The sequence below is a fragment of the Nuphar pumila genome, chromosome 6 (genome assembly GCF_984573655.1).
Source record: "Nuphar pumila chromosome 6, dmNupPumi1.hap1.1, whole genome shotgun sequence".
In the NCBI taxonomy this organism is placed as follows: Eukaryota; Viridiplantae; Streptophyta; class Magnoliopsida; order Nymphaeales; family Nymphaeaceae; genus Nuphar; species Nuphar pumila.
In genome coordinates this window covers 37,912,715-37,936,702 of record NC_143254.1, presented here as the reverse complement: position 1 = coordinate 37,936,702, position 23,988 = coordinate 37,912,715, and the positions used below count along the sequence as shown (strand labels likewise).

The 23,988-nt window shown below is 34.3% G+C and overlaps 4 non-coding genes across 4 annotated transcripts; all 4 read right to left on the bottom strand.

Annotated features, from left to right (window-relative positions):
- Positions 1 to 21,862: 21,862 nt before the first annotated feature.
- LOC149834675 (small nucleolar RNA snR60/Z15/Z230/Z193/J17) lies at positions 21,863 to 21,950 on the bottom strand. Its single transcript, XR_016432898.1, has one exon. It is a non-coding gene; the product is annotated as a small nucleolar RNA snR60/Z15/Z230/Z193/J17 (small nucleolar RNA).
- A 530-nt stretch (positions 21,951 to 22,480) lies between these two features.
- LOC149834674 (small nucleolar RNA Z43) lies at positions 22,481 to 22,574 on the bottom strand. The gene has a single exon (XR_016432892.1). It is a non-coding gene; the product is annotated as a small nucleolar RNA Z43 (small nucleolar RNA).
- Positions 22,575 to 22,865: 291 nt separating this feature from the next.
- Positions 22,866 to 22,968, bottom strand: LOC149834673 (small nucleolar RNA snoR97). The gene has a single exon (XR_016432832.1). It is a non-coding gene; the product is annotated as a small nucleolar RNA snoR97 (small nucleolar RNA).
- A 183-nt stretch (positions 22,969 to 23,151) lies between these two features.
- LOC149834672 (small nucleolar RNA Z278) lies at positions 23,152 to 23,266 on the bottom strand. The gene has a single exon (XR_016432889.1). It is a non-coding gene; the product is annotated as a small nucleolar RNA Z278 (small nucleolar RNA).
- Between the last annotated feature and the right edge of the window lie 722 nt (positions 23,267 to 23,988).

The window sequence follows — 23,988 nt, the reverse complement described above, 5'->3', positions numbered from 1 at the left end:
GGTTTTCAGAGACACGTTACTGCAAACCATACACCTTTTCTGCTTCTTTCTGATGATAGAAACAAGAAAGGAATATATTTACATGAACTCCAAAATGCAGAGAAGCAAAGAGATGGCACATTGAATTTTCAAGTGAGTCCTGGCCCCTTCTTAATCATATTGGGCCACATAAAATCAGAGCCCATACAAATAACTGGCTTTACCATTGAAGATAACGGTGAGAGAAAAATGGACAGGTTTGTTGCTTCTGCCAAGATGCCTTTTTGAGTGATTGACTGGATCACTGATGGCCAACACAAAAGACCACAAGGAAGATGAATTATTTTCCTGACAATTAATTTGTTATTGAATAAACAAACAGAAAGGACTGTGGGGGCCGGCCATCAATGGCTGCAAAAGTTGCTTCCTTTGTCTATGTGTGCACGTCCTGTGCCCATATTGGATGCACATGGTATTGGCACAAGGGCTAAAAGCCAACCTCTTGTTTCTATAGGAAAGGTTCAATGCCATGGACCAGATGATCATTGTGCAATAGTGGGAGAAAAACATAAAACAGGCGTGTAGGATAAGGAGAGAGAGATTGTAAACATTCGTGGTGCTTGTAAACTAGGCAGTTTCCACTTTCTTGCAAATCTGACCGTGTTCTGCACAGTTCATTTGCTAAGAATCAACATTTGAATTGTGTTTAATTTTTAACAAAAAAAACTTGAATTTTTTTAAGCTTGAATATTTACATAAAATTTTGACCCATTAGTTTTTAAACCCAATAAAAATCTACCATGATCCATGGGCTTATTCCTATAAAATCATCATGATCCACACTCATCTATTTGGTTACATTGAAAGGAAAAAGCAAGCAAAAGGCCCCAAAGATCCTAGTTTGTATGGGAGCACCTACTCTCACCTAGTAGAAGCTTTGATCTTTCAAAAAAAAAAATAGTATTTTTTTTTCAATCACGTTACAGATATGATCATTTATTTAGTCAACTGCCCTGAGAGTTGCTGCATCATGGCATCTGTTTGTATTTGTTTGATGAGTCCAGAGACCAGTGAGCTGGCTTAACAGATAAAATGTCACAACTAACTATGAACACGACAGCTAGAAGTGAGTTTCAGTTATACAAAAGCTCTAGCAAGTGAGGTGGCTACTGATACTGCTTACAAAAATCTACTTTGGTAACAGATCTGATAAAAGAGTAGACAGGAATCTTAGGGTGTATAACACGCAAAAGGACCCCCCTTAAAACAAGCCAGCACTGTCTGTCTCTCTCTCTCTCTCTCTCTCTCTGATTTGTAAGGATATAGATGGCTTTGGAATTAGGCCCACTTGATCGATCCACAACTTATAGAAACAGTGCTGTCAAGATAGAGAAGATAATTGCTAGTGAATGCCCCACATGCACAGATGAATGATTTGTAAAGACTTATCATGAAATCAGAAGCAAGAAGCTGAGTTTTGCAGTTTCAAGGAAGCAGATAACTTTGTTTAGTGAATGGACTAAACGCCTGTCGAGTATGCTTTGCTTGCTATTCATCTTCCTTTTGTCTCCTGTTCAAGGGGACTCCCCATGTTCAACCAAGCTCCTTTCTCCTTGTCCCATCACTGTCCAATGCTGCCAAATTGCTTCCATCAGTTTCCATGTATACAAAATAGCCCTACTTTTTAAGAATGCCTATAGTAGTAGTTTCAAACTTAAAAAAAAAAACCTTTGTATTTTAAATAAAATAAACAGTAATAAAATGAATGATTTTGTATTTTGAAAAGCGTCCAAGAAATAACCATAGTGTTGTATACAGGGGCTGGTAAACGAGCCTAACAAACTAAACAAAGCCAGTTCGGGCTCCCAGGTAAAACGTACCCTGCTCGGGCTCAGCTCGCCTCATCATGGGCCGAGCTGAGCTTTACAAGCTGATCACGAGTTTGTTTGTTTTTTTAAGTTGTTTTTTTAAATGTTCTTAAAATTTGATGATATAAATAATATATAATATATGCATAATATGTGCATTGTGTATACATGTATAAGACCTATATAGTATGTATCATATATATAGAATATGTATGAAATATATAATATATAAAACGAGCCTATATGAGACGAGCTTCTACTGTTCGTACTCGATCGACTCGTATACATAAATGACATTTTGATGATATTCACACCTTTTAAGTTTTATCTTTTCTTTGGTTTTTATATTTATATATGCCAAAATTTTCTTGAGATTTTTCCAATATCACATTTTCTATTTTATATAGCTTGTGCTTCCCTTATTGACAATTATGAATATCAAAGATATGAGAAAAATAAAGGCCAAAAACTTACCAGTGAATCTCATTTAAACAGTACCCCAAAAGCAACAAAACATAAAAAAAACAAAAGCAAATTAGTAAAAAATGAGTTGGTAAATAACCCCCAAAATGAGATTTAGAAAGTGCTTGAGGTCTCATGAGATTTGAAATCAATGTCTTTTGAACAGTATTTTCACTTTTCAAAAACACAATCAAACGTACTCGAAATTACATCAATGTTTTTAATGGTATAAGTTATTGCATGCCTTGGGATCAATGTTGTTAAAATCAATCCAATAAGCCAATAGTTTTCAAAAAAGAAAAAGATAAGATGGGCCCGAATGCAAAACCATCAAATCGTTGTCTTTTTTTTTAGAGAAAAGATATATATATATATATATATATATATATATATATATATATATATATATATATATATATATATATATATATATATATATATATATATATATATATATATATATTGAATTCACAAATGCACAAACAGGAATATGAGAGTGATGAGATACCACACCCGTTAAGCAAAGGAAGACAGAAATAAAAGAAAATTTAAAACAGACGCAGCACAAAAGGATTGCTGCTCTTGATGGAATTTTAAGATGAAATTTCAGCAAATTTTTTGCTGGAATCATGGGGTTATTCAGAAATTGGGTGGATTCCTTATTTGGGTTATTTATCCTCAATTTTGGTGAATTTTTCAAACTAGAACTTCAAATTTGCAGGCCCCAAGATGGTCATGTTCTAGATGGCGAGATGGATGGTTTTTTTATAGCAGCAGCACCTGTTCAGGTCTTTTTTTAGTTACATCTAAGGATTTGATCTCCCTATTTGAAGTTCTGGCAGTTTTTTCCTGCCCGGTGTAAAATCGGCGGATTATCTTCGATAATGTAACCCCAGAGGATTGAATCGTAAACTGTTTAACAATGTTGTAATGTGTTTTTCTTATTGTATAAACCAAATTTTCAATTTTCTGTTTCAACTGTACATCATGATGTTTTTTTGTTATTGAGAGAGAGTTACAATAGTGTTGGATTTGAGTGAAATATAAATTCTGAGGTTGGAAATGAATCACTTCTATAGGAAAATCAAACAAAGGAATGGGAATATGTTCCCAATTTAATGAAGTGAACCAAACGAAGTAATTGGAATCCTTGGAAATTGTATTCCAAGAATTGAATTCTTAAATTTGAGTTCTGAATCCAAACACAACTTTATAGGAATCTACTCTTGGATTGTCTGATTCTAATATGCAGATAGGTTTTCATAATACTTAAAAATCAATGATCTAAGATTTGCATGTATTCAAGGCTTAAAAAATCACACTTTTTATCTAAAAAACATGATTCTAAGTATCATTTTCTAGCAAAATGATCATGCTCAACACCTATAACTTACATACGTTTTAGATTTATTTTGTTAATTAAATCCTATGGATATGATCTACAGGTTTCATTTAGTCAAAAATAAATTATGAAGCATATGATTGCCACACATAAATAAGATTTTCAGGCCTTCAAAAATTAATACTTTACAATGTACTAAAATTTTATGGCTCAAAAAATCATATTTTTGGATCGAAATTACATGATCCAAGGTTTGATCTTTAGACAAACCATCATGAGTACATATATGTGGTCAAATTGGGCAGATAAAGCTTAAACCTATGATTTCCACCTCAATAGTTTTATATAGTTTTATGCCTTCAATAGCACCTAATATTAACACTATATAAAGTCAATGATGCCCAACTCACTCTTTTGTTGACGTGATAAACACTGGTAAGTCACATTCATAACAATGCTATCAAAGTTGATCTGGACCAGCCTGAAACATCTAATTCATATGCAATCAACTTCTTACCAAAATAAAATACGAAAAATGATCATACTGTATGACAAAAATGACATGTTTTCAAAAATGCCTTTCAATTTATCAAATCCGCTAAATGGATAATTTTGCAGGTTCTCAAAATTTTCTGGATGCTTTTACCCCTCGCAAGTGTGAATTTTTTATTTTTGCACGTCATGATGCTAAAATAAAAAATACCCATGAAAGTCGTCAACAAAATCACATCTGAGGTTGCGATTTTCTAAAAAAATTTGCAAAATTCCAAACAATTTGCAAAATTTTGAACAAGTTTTGCGTGATCACCTGCAAAAATCATAAAATATGCAAAAGTTCGATAATTACAAAATTGCAAAGGAGTATTGCAAATTTCTAAAAAATTATGAAAGTCCAATATGGCTAAATTTCTTATTCGCACCGCACTTGTATTGCAAAATCTTTTTTCTTGCAAAATTTTGTCACATATAAATGTGCATTTAGTTTTTTCTTTTCTTTTTCTCATTTGTATCTGGAAAGAGAGGTAACCCCAATCCTACTCCTCCTCCCTCTAGAACCCCAACCCTTCCGGCGATTCTCGTGAAAGTTGTTCGCTCCACCTCATGTAAGTTTACAATATTTTTTCTCCACTTCTCTGATTAACTATTAAGGTAAGTTTCATAAAATATATCTATTATTTTGTTATTTTTTCTTTTTTTAAATGTAATTTCTTCTTCTTTTTGTTTGGTTGTTGTTGTGAACTTATTATGTATGTTTCGTTGTTGTGGATATTACCCTATGTAAACATGTAATATTTATCATCGGATTTATCGTTAAGGGTTTATAATTTTTAGGGTTTTTTGCATAAATTTACTTGTTTTTTATGTTGCTTGTCAATATTCGATGGTTTTGTCAACAATAGCATATAGAAATACTGCATGATTCAGTTTCCTTTAAGTAGCATGTTGCTAGATGAAAAGATGTGGAGTGAAGATATTGGCATGTGAATTACTCATCTGAATAATCTTTACTGCCATTTGATCATAAAACATTCCTATAAATAAAATATTGCATGATTCTATGATCTTTTTTTTAATCGATGCATCATTTCTAAAGAGAAAAAAATGATCTTGATATTTTTTTAATTAAATGCTTCATTTTTCTATTATCTGCAAAGTATAATATTTGCTATTTAAATAATAGGTAGCTCATGATGTCTAAATACGGTGTAAGCAAATGAGTCAACGACTAGTCACCTGATATAATTGTGGTGGCTGAGACTAAAAAGGATCCAATGAGACCAAAATATATTGAAGTACTAATATTTTTTGAAGAAACTTTTTTGTCAGTGAAGTATATTACAAGTTTTTTTAGGTGTGTTTATTTTTTATGATCATGTGTGGATTCTTTTAAAAATATCATGAGTGTATTTACCTATTTGATGGAGCACCTAAAAAGATTTATACTTAGACTTAGTAGTTTTCACAGCCATAAAATGGTAGAAGCACGTGATCTGTCGAAGACCATTTACGTGACCCAATACTTTTTTGTAAGACTATAAAGCAATGTTGGATGGCAATAAGAGATTACAGGAGCATTAGTAAATCATGGGTATTGTTTATTGATGGTTGTGTATATAATAACGACCTTGTGGATGATTTTGAAGATTTTAGACTATGAATGTGGACATGGTATTATGTATTGATTTGTTTGTGAGAATAAATTGTGTATATAATGAAGCAACAAGCCAATAGTCATTTTTTTTTCGTTTTTGTAGTGAGTTAAGGTATTTTCAATTTGCTTTTATTATCCTGCCAGCCATGTGCAAGTTCAAATCAAGGGTACTACTGATGGATTAACTTTAGGTCACTTTGATGTCTTTCATCCATGCAATAAACGATATTCTAACCCAATCATGGTTGGATTTCATGCCATTCATCCATGCAATGAACGACATTCTAACCCAATGATGGTTGGATATCATAAAGTACGTGCAAATTTTTAAGAAAAGAATGAACACCTCCAATAAGGTATGTGTGAATTTTCTTTCATTCTTTTTAAATGAGAAAAAAAATTGCAAGATATGTGCGAATTTTCGTTCATTTTTTTTAAATCATAAAGGAATTTCGCAAGGTATGTGATAATTTCCATTCAGATTATTTTTTGATTTAAAAATAATGAATAGAAATTCATATGTACCTTGCAAAATTCCTTCCTGATGCAAAAAAGCACCAGTTACAAACACATGTCCATTCCTTATTATATACACAATTGAAGTGACTGAAAAAATAAATCATTTGTTACATAAACAATACATATCAACCAAAAACATGAATCAGATAACTATATTCCCTGTTATATACACAATTCATTCATAAACAACTTCATCACCTCACATATACACAACTCAATTAAAATACATAACAAAATTCAATAATATACAAAGTTCAATTAATGTACACAACAAATTTCAATGATATATAAAGTTTAATGATGTACTCCACAAAATTCATCGCTTTAGTAACTCCTTGATATAATTTTATAAATTAGCGATAAGAGCACCTCGAGAGTTAAGCATCTCCCTCAGCTTGGCAACTTCTTTCCTTAAATGGGCTATTTATAAATCTGCCCCGATATTACTTGTTATATCTCCAACTTTCTCCTCGATGTGAGTGTTATCTCCTTCTCCATCTTTGTATATATCTGCCATGAATTCCCTGTTGATGTCTTCTTTATCCTTGTATCAGTCTTCCAATTCATATTCAAACAAAGCAGAGTGATTCATTTTCTTATCCTTCATTATGTCATGAATTATTTTACTTACTAGTACAGGGTGATGGAGTTATCGTTGAACAAAGACCAACTGTCGGACCACTCGACTGGCTAGTTGGCGCTCAACTTCGTTCATATTGTGCAATAAAATAGCACTCCTTGATAGGTCTCTCACATGAACAACTACATCCTTACGGTCATCATCTACCATATCTACGTAGGGGTACTACGTTACCTAAAATCTAATAAATATCATTAATACCTCCACTAAAAGAATGAACACCTCCAACAAAAGAATGAATAAGCTTACATGTGCTTCAGTTATGTTCTGTAATTGTGTTGTGCAAGACACCATATTGATATTACGACCCAACCCTCTTCGATAATTTTTATCCCCATTATCATGTGTTTGTCTCCACATTGCCGCACATGAAAATTCAAGGAAAGGGTTACATCTCAAGGGTCTTATAATGGATATGTGCCCTAATATCCAAACCTGTACGGATCAATACAATGATTAATATTACGTCAACAATTTATAAATAATAAATGCAAAGAAAATATCAAATAAGAAACATGAAAGAATGAATACCTCTAATAAAACAAAAACACTTCTGCCAGTCTTGTACTCAGACAAACCTGCATACATGTGTGCAAAAACGATATCTCTTCATGCATATTCATCGATGGAAGTCAATGGTTGCAATAATTTCAAGTACGGTTCTTGGATAATATTCTCACCAGAGTCGATAAATAAGCATGTACCAAAAAAGTAGAACAAGAATGCTTTGATGTCGTTCTACAGATTCTTTTTGCCCTTCCCTCCAAAAGTCAGCGCCAACTTCCCACCATAACTCAATGTGGGGTCGTAGTGGTTCCTCAACCATGATAACTTGACCATGCACCATCTCATGCCTCATTATCTGCATCTATAAGGACACGACATAAATCATTGAATTCCCTCCAGTGACATCCAGTCACTAGCTTTCTATGGTACTTCAATCTAGTGATTTATGCAAAGTCCTCCAATGTAATGGTCATCTCAATGTCTCTGAAGATGAATGTATTTAAAGACAAACTCTAAAAATGCACAATAGAATCTATGAGACTATGGCCGATGTTCCATGGGATGATCTCTAAGAATTTTCAAAAATGCAGTTAATCCAACAAATCCTTGTGGATTTTTGTTAGTGCTAAAAACCATGAGTGTGCTTTGTGCCAAAAGAATTGGTGCACGCAGGGTGGAGGCTAATGTGACAATTGCACTCACATGTACATATTCAATACTTATAACATTTTTATTGATTAAAATGGAAGTACACAAACACACAAATAAACACATAGTTATGTATAGCATGCATGATGCATATATGTGGGTGTGTTTATTGTAGTACTAAACAACTATAACTTGTGGTGATATACTCTTTATTTACATATATATAATATCAAAAAAAAATATTTTTTTAATAGATGATCTAATATCAAGTGACAATTATATAAAAAATAAATATAGAAAAGTATTTGTCCATTGGCACCAAACATTGTTTGTTGTTGCAACCTCCTACTTGAATCATGCAATCTTATCGAATGAGGGAGGGAGGAAGCCCCTCTGCACAATGTAACCCAAAATTGCTCTCCTCTACCTCTACCGAGCCCATAATCACATCTTCTACTTGAGGACCCTCCACAATTTCCCCAACCCAAGCCTTACTCTCCTTCACATCTGTGAGACTACTCTCTTTCAATTCGCCACTACAACTACAAGTGACCTCCATCTCGCTACTACCACTACAAGTGGTCTTGTCTCTATCGAGGTTGGTAACAACTTCACCCTCATCTAATGACTTAAATTGCTTTACCAATTAGTCTTCCTTTCCCTCTTTCAATGCTTTCAGGATGAGAGACAAATATTTGACCACAATATCATCCTTGTTTTGCAGAATTAGTAGGACCTATGGATCTGTTTGAAAATTTTAGCAGTTGATCTGTTGTAAGTGCATAAAACTGCTTGGATGAGTGCAGATTTCTATGTTATAGATTGTTGAGGCTGTATTTTTGGTGGGCAATGTGTGACAGCCAAGTTTTTGTGTTGGAGCAGGATCCCTCTCTATCGGAGTGGCAAGCATATTGTACATGTCAAGACAGGTCTCATGAAACACCACGTAACAGTCAAATTCTTGAAGCCCAACCGGATCATTCTACCTTTTTATTTTTTTCTTTGTGATGAAAGATTTTTTGTGCATTTTTTCTCTTATTTGTTGTCATCTTATAATAAAAAACTTAATTTCTATGATAACAATAGTAAATCGAATAATATACATGCAAAAAAAATTTCACAAGAAAAAGGAATTTCGCAACACAGACGATGAGAATAAAAAATTTTGCAATATGAGACTTTTGCAAGGTTTTCATAATTTCACAATACTTCATGCGATACTCTTTCAGAATTTTGCAAAGGACTTCTACAACATTTAAAGGATTTTTGCAAGTATTTTAGACTTTCATAATCTTTTTTGGAATATTGCAACCTCATATGTGATTTTGTTGATGACTTTAGTGGGTGTATTATTAGCATCATGACGTGCGAAAATAAAAAATTTGCACTTGCCAGGGGTAAAAGCATCCAAAAAATTTTGAAAACTTTCAAAATTGTTTATTTGATGAATTTGATAAATTGTAGGACATTTTTTAAAATGCAGCATTTTTGTCATATAGTAGTCATTTTTTGAATAAAATAAGGGTAACTTGGCCCTCTTCCAAATTTGACCGATTAGTCGGATGCCCCCATGCATGATCAATGATACACTCTTTTTTTTACAAAAAGGTCTTTAATTGCTACTAATGGTCCTTTTACATTATATATATATATATGTATATATATATATATATATATAGAGAGAGAGAGAGAGGGAGAGAGAGAGAGAGAGTAACGACCCCAACTCGTATCCATGAAAAAGTGACAAATTTTTTTAAGTGCGAAAACATTCTCAGAAACCTGAGGTCTTTACAGTTACTATACAACCACAAGAGATCTTATACTCATCTTTCCAACCAAACTAAACTTTGTTTAATTAAAGTGCATACAGTGTGAGATATAAGCAAATAAAATATAAATAAAGCAGAAAGAAGAGTCATGTTGTCCCAATAAAACTCTACCAATTAGTCACATAACTCTCATAGCTCTTCACAAAGAAAATCATCTCACTAGGTCTTTGAGGCTGCGAAAAACATAAAAGTAGGGGTGTTTGAATCCAATGAATTATGTATATGAATCTCTCTAATGAAACAAATAAGAAAAAAGAACATAAATAAGATTCATACAATATTTTAAAGGAATGTAGTTATGACAAATTCATAATTCAAATAATCATTTACATAATAGAGAACATCAATTAAGCATTAAAGACATATATCATGCAATAAAAAGCAATTATCATGCAATAGAAAGCAATTATCATGCAATCACTCATATATTACAAGTAAAGAAACAAGTAAATATGCATGATCTAATGCATAACAAGAATATGCATGATTTCAATGTACATGCATGAATAAATTATTAATTTTTATCAGAGTTTTCTTATCATATGTGTGTCCTTATTAAATACACACAATTTAAGTTCCTCTTTTCATTATCGTTGTCCGCGGATACTCCAAACATGTAAAAAATTCTTGAGATCAAGTTAGGTTCCTAAGGTAACTTAACACACAAGTTGTATTTTATTACTGGGTTCCAAAATTAACCCTCGATCGAAACAACCTTCAAAATATTAGACCTTCATATCTAATGTCAAGACACCAGAAACCTCCACATCTACAAGTGTCACTTTCTTGGTATACCAAAACAACAGTTTTGTCTACACACCACCCCCCGGTAAAGTGACAGATTCTTTCTAAAACTGTAGTTAGGAGAAGAACCTCAATATCGGGTTCAGGGATAACAACAACACATACAGAGTTTTAGTATTCTCACGGTTCTCCAAAACCATAATATCCAAAATTCTCATACTATAGAAAGAACATCAAGGAAGCATAAATTATACTATTTTTTAAATTTCTTTTATTTTGTTATTAATTCATCTTCTTTAATTTGCAATTCAACATACATAATTAATAACACAAGCTCGCAAATCAATATGTGAAGCTCTTCATGGGACCACAGCCTCTGGTAATATAAAATAGTGCAATTAGAACAACAATATCACATTTGATTTTTGCAATGCATAGAACAACTAAAACAAAGAGCAACACATGCCCAAGGCTCACATGACCCACAATAATCCATTTTGATCATCGATGCATTCATATGCAAAAATCATAACAACATGCCACTATATATTACTTTCAAATGCTTCTCAATATACATTCATATATGCAAATTTTATAGATGTGCATGAAACAATAATATTCATATGCATGCACATGAGTTCACGTAATCATGTTAATTGCATGCTTTCATTTCATTCACGTTCATATCAAATGCATGCTTTCATTTATGAATCACTTCACTTAGACATGTGAACATTCATACAATCATTTACATGCAAAAATATATTAATTTCATGTATGCACATATACATTAAACGACTTTGCAATAATTACTTGGATCATGCATAACATAACAAGTCTACGCATGTGAAAATTATCACTTTTTTGCATGCATGCGGCTATGTGTAATACAATTAGTAACTCTGAAAATTAACATGCAAAATCTGTGTTTCCATTCAAGCTCAAATAGGCATAAGCAGTATGCATAGACTAAGAGTATTCATCATGTATCAAACCTACTTACACCTTGTCAAAATCTAGACATGCAATGAAAGTTAAGAATAGCTTTCACCTTGAATTCTTTAACCAAATTTATTTCCAGACAATTGACTCAGCCAACCCAATCGGTTGGGTCTAGTATGCGATCAACCCGACCCAACCAACTCAAGCCCACTACCCAATCGACACAGTCGACTGGGACTGACCTGGCCAACATAGCCCATGAATAATCATGATCAGAAACATACTTATTAGTATGAAAAATAGCTCATGTGATAGCAATAAAAACACATACATGTTCAATCCAATTATGGCAGCATACATAATATTTTGTCTCATTGTTACATAGATGCATGCCTATAGTTTACATGAAACATGCATATTAGTCACATGAAAGTATACATGCTAGTCCACTCACATTTAAGCATACATAATCTAGACTTGGGTGACACACAAATCTGAATTTTCAACATGCATAAAGTTGCACATTTAACGTGCATAAATCTGCGTATTTGTCATGTCAAAAATCTAAACATGCAACAAGTAAAAATATGGATATTTAGCATGTTAAAATCAGCATAGGTGGCATGTATAAATTCAAACACTTGACATGAGTAAATCTGGGCTTTTATCATGTATATATATATATATATATATATATATGTGTGTGTGTGTGTGTGTGTGTGTGTGTGTGTGTAAATAGTCCTTTTTTTCAAATTTATCCAAATCAAGGCCAGCCGAGCCAGTCGGCTGGAGCCCGAACCCGACTCAACCAAACCCAGTTGATTGGGCTCTCTCAACACATGGCAGCCCAGCCAACTGCTAAAAAAAATGCTTATTATTATACTTTTTTTTGTAAAGTCTGCAGGCACATGGCCCAGCCGACCTAGTCGATTGGGTCTGGTGTATTGATAAACCCACCCAGCCGACTCAGTCGGCTGGGGCTAACTCAACCAACAGTGGGTCGGCTTGGGCCCTAAGTGCATAACATGATAAAACAAAGAAAAATAACTTTCTTTTAAAATGTCTCTCTTTTTTTGTTAAAGATCCTCTACACCCAGCCATCCCAATCGACTGGGGTTAGGCTCCAACCCTGAATATAAGCTTGCAAAGTGCATAGCAGCACATGAATGAATCACGCATGTAGATCCTCTATTACCTTGTGAGATTTACTCAATATAACAAATAACGTAGAAAGCACAAAGAAATCACATAAAAAGCAATGCAAAACATGTATGAGACCACCATTATGAATATACCCCATAAATGCCTAACTCAAAGAATAGAAAAGTGAATAGCAAAAGACAACCCAGTACCCAGTATACTAAATGATTTTTAAAAGTGAACATGATTGCAGAGTTCTTATGCCTATGGTTAAGAGCCCATAACATAATGTAAGCTACAGAGGGTAGATCATAGATGTGAAATTTAGCATTTTTTTATGCAGTTCATCCAATTTGTAGCGTGGAGTAGCACCTTCATTGCAAGGATAACATTAGCTTCCTCATCAAAGTAAATAGGGTTCACTAGCTCCTACCATGACCAATTTTCCCACAAATAAATGACTCACAAAACAAGAGGCTTTGCTCATACACAGAAGTAACTATTTTGACTTGAGGGCTTTGCTCATGGAGCAAATTGGAAGGATAACTTTAGATACTTAGTCAAAAAAAAAAGTTGTGCTTAGTAGGTCCTACAACAAGTAAATTCAAATTTGGAAATGTTCACGCGTCCACTCAAAATTTCTTATAATCGCAATTTTTGCAATGATGTTTACATGTCCACTCAGAGTTTCTTATAAAAGAAGATGCTCTAAATATGGAGCACCTAAACCTAAAATTTGATCACTTATTGAAGCTACAACAGCAACAGTGAGTTCATCTGATATGCAAAAACAACTGAATTTGTTAGAAATAGGACTCAGAATAACTGTTGATGCATCATTGAGTTGGTTGATGAGGTTACACCCCAATAAATCATGCACAGTGAGTAAGCCAATATGGACTAAACACTAAAGAAGAGACAAAATACAATTGAAACTCACATAGTTTATTTTTATTTATTGAAGGAAAGCAAAGAACAGACGTAACATGTAACATGCAACAATATATGTTGTTCAAACATGAGCATTAATCAAGAACAAAATTTTTGTTTTATCAAACAATAAACATACACAAAAAAAAAATCTAACTACAGGTAGATCACATTACACTTTCCTTGTTCAAACATTAGAACACTAGATCCGGACTAGATCTGCGCATGTTAAATACATGACAGATCGGTCCAGCTCCATGAATCTGCAACACATTATATATATATATATATATATATATATATATATATATATATATATATATATATATATATATATATTATGTATTTTTTTTTAAACAAACCTCGAAAAGGAAAATTTGTTAATACCATTCCATGCATAATGGAGTAAATATCTAGATTTACTCTTTTCTCATGGATCTTCACTAAAAATTTGCATGAAATACAAATTCATGCTCTTTTTCTCATTCAAAACAAGAGAAAGACTTGTACCTTGATCATAGATCGAAAAAGAACAAAAAAATAATGATGGAAAACGTGGATGGTTTAGAGAAATCGATCTCCTCCTCCTTCATCTCTTTCTTTTTTCCTTTCTCTTTTTCTTTTCTTCCCTTTTTTTTTGATGACTAAATCGGAAAAAGGGGGTGACCCCCAGCCCCTTCTAGATGGGCTGGAGAAGAGAGTACAACCCTATATAGGCTGGTTTCTCTCATGAGAGTTTCAAAAATTTTTAAATTCCAAAGTGTTAGCTTTTCAAAGTTTTATTTTAAGTAGACTTTCTAAAACCTTCTTAAATTCTTCTAGGTGTCTTTAAGGACTCTTTTAAGAGTCCTAAACCAAAGCTAACTTAAAATTTCAGAATTAAATATAATTAATTAATTAAATATTAATCAATTAATAAATACTCAAAAGCTTACAAAAGTTATTTTAATAACATAGAAGACTTCTTAACACTAAATAACTTCAATTTAAAGCTATCTTATGAATTTAAAGTTGGAAATTCGATGGGCAAGGATTTGGATCATTAATTAATTAATTTGTGTTAATTGATTAATAAGTATATAGAAACTTCCAAAGGTTATTTTAATAACATAGAAAATTTCTTAACACTAAATAACTCCAATTTAAAGTTATCTAACGAATTTGAAGTTGGGAATTCGATGGGCATGGATTTAGATTTAGATTTAAATTTGGATCCGAATTTTAAGATCCAAATCCATCTCCAAAAATCCAAATGAGTGTCGAGCTGAATCAGATTCAGATTAATATAGGTCTTGAATAAAGTTCACTTCCATCAGATCCAGTCCGATCCAAATCTAAATATGAACCGCCAAACTGCTTCTTTTTTTAAAAAACATGATTTTCAAATCAATCGTAGCCCGAATTCAGAAAAATAAAATATCGTTATGCTCAGAATTTTGAGACATATCCAACAATATATAACTTGAACTTCACTTCCAAAATTTGCCCAAAAATAACTCAAATTTCACTTGAATTTAAAGGTTATAAATAAAACTTTTCCTCACATTTTAAGTGGCTCGAATTGGCCTAAAATTGAGATTTTACCAAATTTTTTTGATACTCAACCAAATTTTCAAAAAACAACAAAATAACTAAGTGTGAATATACACAATATTACATAAAGTAAAATTTCATGTTCTTAAGATAAAAGTGTTCAAACACATATAGCTAGCTAGCAGGGTATGTTTGATAGCTTGTCTAGGGTTGGACAAAATGCACAAAAAAGATGAAACAAAACATTGGTTTTGTTCTTTTCATAACAATTGTTTAATGTCCAACATTTGTTTGGACAGTACTTTGAAGCTATTTTTCAAATGTTCGTTGTTTGATGATGGTGTACAAACAACTTGACAGTCATGAATCATGGGTCAAATTACTTCATTTTGGATCATATGACCCGATACATTTACCATTTTACATGTTTTAACAAGTTTATTATGTTTTTTTGATCGGATATGAATTCAATTATGAAATTATGTCTAAAATCATGAATTTTTGCCCTAAATATAGATTAGAATTTGAGTATCAAACCTTGTATACTAGCAATGATTTTAATTAAACAATGATTTTTAATTAATACAGATATTTGATCAAACATTTGGCATGCAATTCCAACTTCACCCTGCTTTTAGATACAAATCGATAATGGCATTCCACGAAAAATCACATCGCTCTGAGGCATTTCATCGAACAATCTACGTGCAGACTCAATCTCCCCCAATTTGCTATATAACCTGCAATAAGCGTATTCCAGGAGCTCACTATTCTCTCATAACTGTGTTCAAACACTTGGAGCTCAACACCCATACTGAGCCGTCAAACTTCTGGTAGCATAACATAGAATGTCAAGATTAACATTCAATACCACTCGCTTGGCAGAATCATCAGCTGATTGAAAAAGCAAGCCATATCATTAGATAATAAATAATAATGTATATAAGTGATACTCAAAGCAGAAAAACTGAATAACTACGTACCTGGAAAAAATTCTGCAACAGGTGTAGTTGGGTTCACTATATGTTTAGATTGATTAAAGAATATTATGACTTGAATTGGTTGTGCAATCTGACCATTTTTTAAAAATGCAATTAGATCATAAAACTACAGAAGTGAAAAACAGCTTTACACAGAACTTCAAAACACATTGAAGCTAAAACTGTATAATTTGATGGAAACATCATTACAGGGAATCCAGACTAGAAAAGGGACATAATTACTGTCACGGAAAAAAGGAAATGCATTCTCTAAAAAACACACTTAACAGCAGGTAAGTTCTGAAAGGTCCCTGGAAATGATTGAAGCTTCAACTATCATTCTGTGCATAAATTAATTAAAACAGCGATTCATTATAGAGAAATTGTGATAAGAAGCAAAAAAATCACAGAGTACCCCTTCATCTGCGCCGATCAACGACCCTACATTAGCAGCAATCCAATCTCGCACCAGATCCTGAGACAACTGCGCAAACAATAAACCTGTAAACAACAAATAAAACAAAATTAATGGCTTATTTAACAAAATATGAACCAAAAGTATGAAATCCAAAACCCTAGAACACTCCATACCATGTTATCCGCCAAGCCGAGTTGAATAACACCGTCAGGATTCATCTTCGGGTCAATGGGGTTGTCTCAATCCCTCTAAAGGCCGGCGTAGTAAGGTGACTCCCCGGATTTGTTGATGGAAAGGGCCTGATACAAGATGTAGGCCGGGGCGGAGGAGCTTAATGACAAAAGCTTCACTGGAGGCAGCGAGGTGGTTTTTGACGCATCGTGAGGCAGAGGAGATGGCGACGGAGGAGGAGGCGAGCGGTGCCGGTGGAGGTAGAGTTACAGGAAGTAGAAGAGGGATAAGGGGATGACAGAGCCGAGGAAGAGGTCATCGTGGCAGTGGCCGTGAACAATGACCTGCAACCCAACGATGAGCTGTTGGAGTCACCCAAGTAATGTGGGTGTTACCTACATTAAGGACTCCCATAAAGGTGTCCCTATGGGATAAGCCTCATGATTTTGGAAGGGAACGGTTACCTAATTGTTTCCTAATAAAGATTAATGTTATAAAGGGGGGTGTTGACGAGAGACTCCTGTGCAGAAAACTAAAAGGAAATCATACGTGATTTCCATTGCTAGGATTGGATCCTACTCACCATCGTTGAACGGCTTGCGCTCATCAAGGGTTGCAACCAACTAAGGAGTCAAATATCTCAGAGTTGCCAATTGAGGTTCGCTTAACGGTCATCTGCAAACCCACATGGTCGCTCTAAGTATGCCATCACATTTTCTCTTGCACAGGCCCCAACATTTGGTTATGGGCCCACACAGTGCATTTCCGCTGCGCTGGCCTTCTGTTTTTTTTTCTGTATCTATCATCGTTGGGTGACTGTAACAGGCTACGTCTGTCGCTGTGGGGTGATGTGGCTCGATTGTATTCAACCAACAGTCGTCTGGACTCCGACGACTGTCGCCATGGGGCGACAATGTTTCCCGATAGACCCGATCCATTATTTTGCCATTTTTTTTGTTGGTCGTCATTTGATGGTAACTGTCTCGTGGGGCGACAATATTTTTCTTTCCGGCAGCCTGTCACCATGAGGCAACATGGCTAATCATTTTCCGGCTGACCATCATCGGCATCAAACAAAAAAAAACACAGTCGACTTAAGGGTTACCTTCGACTGCCGGGCTGCAGAAGCTTTTGCCAGCACCGAGTCAGCCACGGATCGTCGCCGAGGTGGGGGGTTGCCAAACTGCCGGATTTCTGACGACGTATGGCAAGTCCCTTCCCCGTTATGCCAGGAACCGGGAAAACCCCCATTTTGCTATTTTTTTCTTCTGTCGTCGGGCAGTGGGGGTTGCCCTCATCGTTAGATCCTGTGGATGTCGTGGTTGCATTGCCAGGAACAGGTGGCCTTCGACGGCCGATTCACTTGTGTCAAGGGCCATCTGGCGATGTGCGACATCCGGGGCACTATCCTTCTGCTCTATTCCTTTCAGTCGTGGGGCTGTATCAGGGTGGCAGGCCTCGCCGGAGGTGCGTCGTTGGGGATAGGTGATCATGCTCGAAATCTAAGTAAGGTAGAATAAGGCAAGTGTGTTGAGATACATCATGCATGTGTATCCAAAGGTAACATGTGTATATGGTCTAGTTTCACATGAGCCTTAATTTTACCAACTGTGGTCGGTAGGCATAGTGGTTATGCATGTTAGAGTTTTTACCAAAGCAAGACTTCAATGACTCCCTACACTCGCCCAAAAATAAGCATATCAAGGGTCTTTTCATTTATTGTTTTTTCCATCAAGTTTTTCTCGTATATGCTTCCTTTTATACATGTCTTTTTCCATGCAATTTCTAGTCATGTGATTCTAGATGGCTTAAGTTCTATTCTTTTTCTTGACAGATCTAATTTTAGTGATTGGAAAGAAACTGTCATTTTCACATTAGGGTATATGGAATTAGATCTGGCCTTAAAAAAGGATGAACTTGCTGCCCTGACAGATCAAAGCATTATTGAACAAAAGAGTGATTTGAGAAATGAGAGTGCTCGAATAGACTTAGCTTATTCTTTTACAATCTAAGGTAGCTAAGACTATCCGAAGTGTTATCCCGCAATGCAAGACAGTGAAAGAATTCCTGAGTGCTATTGAAGCACAATTTGTCAGTTCAAATAAGGTCAGGGCCAATACCCTAATGTCAAAACTTATAACTATGAAATATTCTGGAGGGGGTAATATTCGCCAGTACATTTTAGAAATGAGAAACATGGCGCCCCAGCTGAATGACATGAAGCTGACCATTTCTGAATCATTCATAGTGCATTTGATTCTAGCATCCTTACCTTTGGAGTATAGACCTTTTAAGATCTCCTATAACATACATAATGATAAATGGGCATTCAATGAACTTATGTCCAAGTGTATTGAGGAAGAATAGAGATTGAAAGAAGAGGTGCAAAATGCACATATGGCTTCTCATGGATCCAAGGTAGGACCAAAGAAAAATGTATTCAAGAAAAATGCTAGGAAAAAGTCAGTAGGAGATAAGACATGTCAAAGCAAGCAACCTGATTCTGCTCCCATAAAATGCTTCTTTTGCAAGAAAAAGGGACACAGGAAGGCAAATTGCATAAAGTACAAGAAATGGTTAGAAAAAAAAGTAATTTATCATTTGTTTCTCATAAATGTAATTTATTATATATTCCTGAAAATAGCTAATGGATTGATTCTGGTACTACTGTTCATATTGTCAATTGTTTGCAGCCCTTTATGAACAAAATCTAGAATAATCATCATAAAAAATAACAGAGTAAGAAAATTCTCCTTTAGATACAATGGGTGTCGGTCTCCATATATCTGAATGCACAATTTTAAAAGGTTTGGTTGTAAACATAGTTCTTTATCCAAAAGGTAAGCTTCTCATTTTTTCAAGAATGCAATCATTATAAATGAAGTTGTCTTTACATAGATCTTTAGCAAAATACAAATAAGAAAGCTTGACAATATTGGGATGCCCAAGATGCTTATGCCAAACATTTATATATTTATGTTGGGCAATGTTAAAAAAAAGTGTTTCAAAATTTGAAGAAATTCTATGTAATATAGATCTTCTTTCCTACAGTCTTCCCCAATCAATTTCTCGAACTGGTGATCATGTATCCAATATTTACTTGATGAGAATTTGATATCACACTCATGGTCCGACAGTTGAGAGACCAAAAGAAAATTTAAATCTAACTTAGGAATAAATCTAACTTTAGGGATAAAAAAACCTTTTTTTCAAAATTTTCAATCCCTTTAATTTCAAGAGAAGCACCATCCGCAATTAAGACAAAAGAAAGAGATATATTTTTTGTATATTCAAAAAGATCAAAAATATTTGAAGTCGTATGAAAAGAGGCACCGGAATCTAAAAGCCAAAGAGTTTTACCGAGAGAAAAAAAGGTTGACATGACAACCCCGGAAACAGATCCCTTGAGAAGAGGTTAAAGAGCTTCCATAATTTGCCTTAAAGACAACATTTCATTGTTGAAGGTAGATGAACCCTCCTTATGTGGTTGAAATGCCATCTTCTTTCGTTTAGGACACAACGATTTGATATGTCTCGGTTCTTTGCAAAAATGACATAATCTTGCTATAGTCTCTTGGTATCCATTTTAAAAACCATTTTCTTTTATTCCTTGATTTTGATTTTGGAATTTATTGAAATGAGGGGGTTTGTATGTTTTCATATTATTCTTTGGTATCGAGATGGCATAGGCTCCTTCATTTTAGAGAAGGCATAGGCTCCTTCATTTTCATCTTCAACATACTTTGATTGGTTTTGTTCATTCTCAATCTAGTTTCTTCTTCACTTAATTTAGTAAGAACATCTTCTAGAGGTGAAGATGCAAAAGAAGATGAGAGCGAGGATTTAGTTTGCTCAAATTCGGGTCTAAGCCCTTTCAAAAAATTAAAAAAGTGATCCTCTTCAAATTGCTTATGCCTTAATTCAATAGCTTCTCCACTCCATTTAAGTTCAAGGAGTGCAAGTTCATTCCAAATGGATGATAATTCGACAAAGTACTATCTAATGAGCATTTTTCCTTATTGAAGGTCAATGCCTTTTTTTGAAGATAGTATTTATGGGATAAATCTCTTGAGGTATACACCCTCTCAAGATAATCCCAAACTTGAAATGCCTTTTTAAATTTTAAAATATTGGCATTTATCCTTGTTTTCACCATGAAAAAAATTCATGAAAGGATTTTATAATTCTTCATTTTCCACTCTTCATGCTTTTTATTATATTCTTCAAATGCCTTCTCTCTTTCTTTCCCATTAGGAATTTGAGAGAAGGCATTTGAAGAATTTGAGAAATTGAAATCATCCATGTCAAGGCTATACCCAAAAGAGTGCATGAATTAAGTTTTCCGGTGAATCAGAATCAATGGCCATGAAGGCAATAAAATTTTTTGACATATAAAAATACATTTTTTCACCAACAAAACATTATCCAAAAGTTGATTCTCATTAAATCAAGCACAATAAACACATAAGGATTCAGATCTATCATAAAACACTTCAAACTATGGGGCCTAACGGGGCAGAACAAGAAAAGAGGGCCAAATATGTTCAGTTCTCTCTCTCTCTAAATATATATAACAAAACAATGCCTGTAAAAAAAAATATTCTCACGATGGTAGGGAAAATCCTGCATTACTTTCCCCACGTACAATCTAAACTGATTCCAAGCACCTATTTCTTATAGTGAAGAGACTAGGATGAATGCATACATTAGATCTATAATTTGAGGTAAACTTCCCAGTGCAAAATTTTTGAAGGAAATTGATATTCCCCATAATTACAAGAATTGCAACCCCACTACAACCAACATGTACATGAATGACACAGAAAATGCTGACCTTCCTTACAAGCAGCTGGATACTAGAACATGATGAACCCCTATAACCACTATAAAGAAAGGATATCACATTCAAGCAGAACAAACAAACATGGGATTTAATAAACACAAGTGTAGGATAAATACCAATTACAGTTGAAATTATAATTTAGAATAGATAAATTTTCAAGAAAGTAAAAGCAACTCAAAAAGGAGAGCAAACAGGGACAGATTAAAAGAGAACTGTTTAGTCATAAGATAGAAGATGAAGTCTAATCACAACCTTAAGGAGGTTATCATTTGAACTATGCTACTTGTTCATCACATGACTAAACAAAATCATAATCGTGATGCATAAGACCCCCCCCCAAAGAACAAAGAAACCAAAAATAATTGATACATTTTTTATAAAGCAACAGAAAAGGAAAAAAAATCAAAAGCCAAACACTGCTTATCCAACAAAAAAAAAATTGAAAATCTGGTTTCAACCAAAGATTTTGGCATCATCGAAACATCCCCCAAAAAGGGGAAGAAAAAAATTATAAAAAGAAGGCAGAAAGATTATATCAATCATCAAACTTCAGGCTCATTAACATTACTTAGAATCATGAAAACTTTTTTTTTTTTGCTTTTCTTCTGAAATAAAGAAACTATCAAGCTGTCATGTCTTATAAACAAGAAAAAAGAGTGAACATGGGAGGAAAAACCTATAACTTTTTTTTAGCCCTCACGAGTTCAGATGTGATCCTCATGAATGCACTCAGACATATGCTTGTCATTTTAGATGCACATCATTAGCCGTCAAATCACATACACAAGCACAGACATACACAAAATATGCACACATTGTGCATGCATCACATAGGACTCAGAATATGGGTGGCGATATATCAGAATGGTCATCAAGGTACGATTGCCATTATGATGATCGAGGCCTTTCTCAATTTCATCATTGTCCAATACCAAACAAAACCACAAAACACAATTTCATCATTGTCACTCCCTTTAAATTAGAAATTTGAAACGTGGTGGTTAACCTGCGACAAACAGGGTTAATGTAACGTCATTATCTCACCTAACAAGCAAAGCTGGAGTAAGTTAGGAAGTCTTACATTTTCAAGCTGTGAAGCAAATTGTCTTCCATCCAGTAGACCCACATCAAATCAGAAAACACAATCTACTGGGATATTAATAAAGTCGCCATACAAACAGGTACCACAATTAAAAGACATTTTGCCAACTAAGTTTTGAATTTTGTGCTGTTATTTAACTCCATTCTCAAGGATGGTGAGAAGAAGCTGATGACAACACAAAATCTATGAGTTGTTCAGCCTCGGAGTCCAGGTTTATGGGACAGAGAGGAAAGTTGAACTCAATATTATGGATGTGTGTGAAATATGAAGCACTCAAAATGTCACTAATTCATGGAAATTTTTTTATTTCCGTTCATTCCAAAATAGTATAAGAATATCAACCAGTCCTCTTAATAATGCAACCCCAAAAGAAAGATCATACAAACAGATGATGAAAGATCGGCCTCAATCACAATCCAAGATATCACAGGACTACAGTGGCAACTCCAAGAAGGTTCACCTTGATATCAAGGACTTGGAGCCACAGCAGCTCAAAATATGGCTTTTCATCATAGGCCACTTAAAAAGAATGTGGATAACGACTGAAATATCGGAAAAGAAAATAACTTCATATAAATTGAAGAAAATACAGAATTATTTCAACAAGGAAGAGACAACAGCTATATGTTTCCCATCAAAATTTAAGTTTCTTACAATATCACTGTGGCCAACACCTTGTCCCAGTCTGAGTCCAATGCCTTCGGTCCCTTTCAAATATCATAACAATTAAACACAGTGTTGGCACGAGATAGGTGATAAAAAGGTATCACTACAACTTCAAAAGAAATACATGAAGAAGCTAGAGCAAATACACGATAGTCATTTAACAGAACAAATGAAATATGAGGAATAGAACACAAAAATAAAAAACTGAAGCAACTTAAGAAAGAAACCCATTGGGATGAACTGAAGATATCTAGGAAATGACTTCAATATGGATCCAAATATGACCATAGGGGTCGGTGGCTACTCCAAGCAGGATCCCATTGGAATCAAGGACTTGGAACCACTGGGCCTCTACACTGGATCAATCATCAAGTCGACCAATACAGATTACACAACCCAAAGTAAGATTTTACAAGGACATTAGGAAGCAAGAAAAAATCTCAGAGTTTTTCTAAAAAGTGACTTTTGATACAATAGACTCTTTTTTATTAGGGCAACCATTTACCCACAACACATATCTCATCCCATGGACTGCCACAAGAAGGGCTTCCTCCATCTTCATCTTTCTCTCAC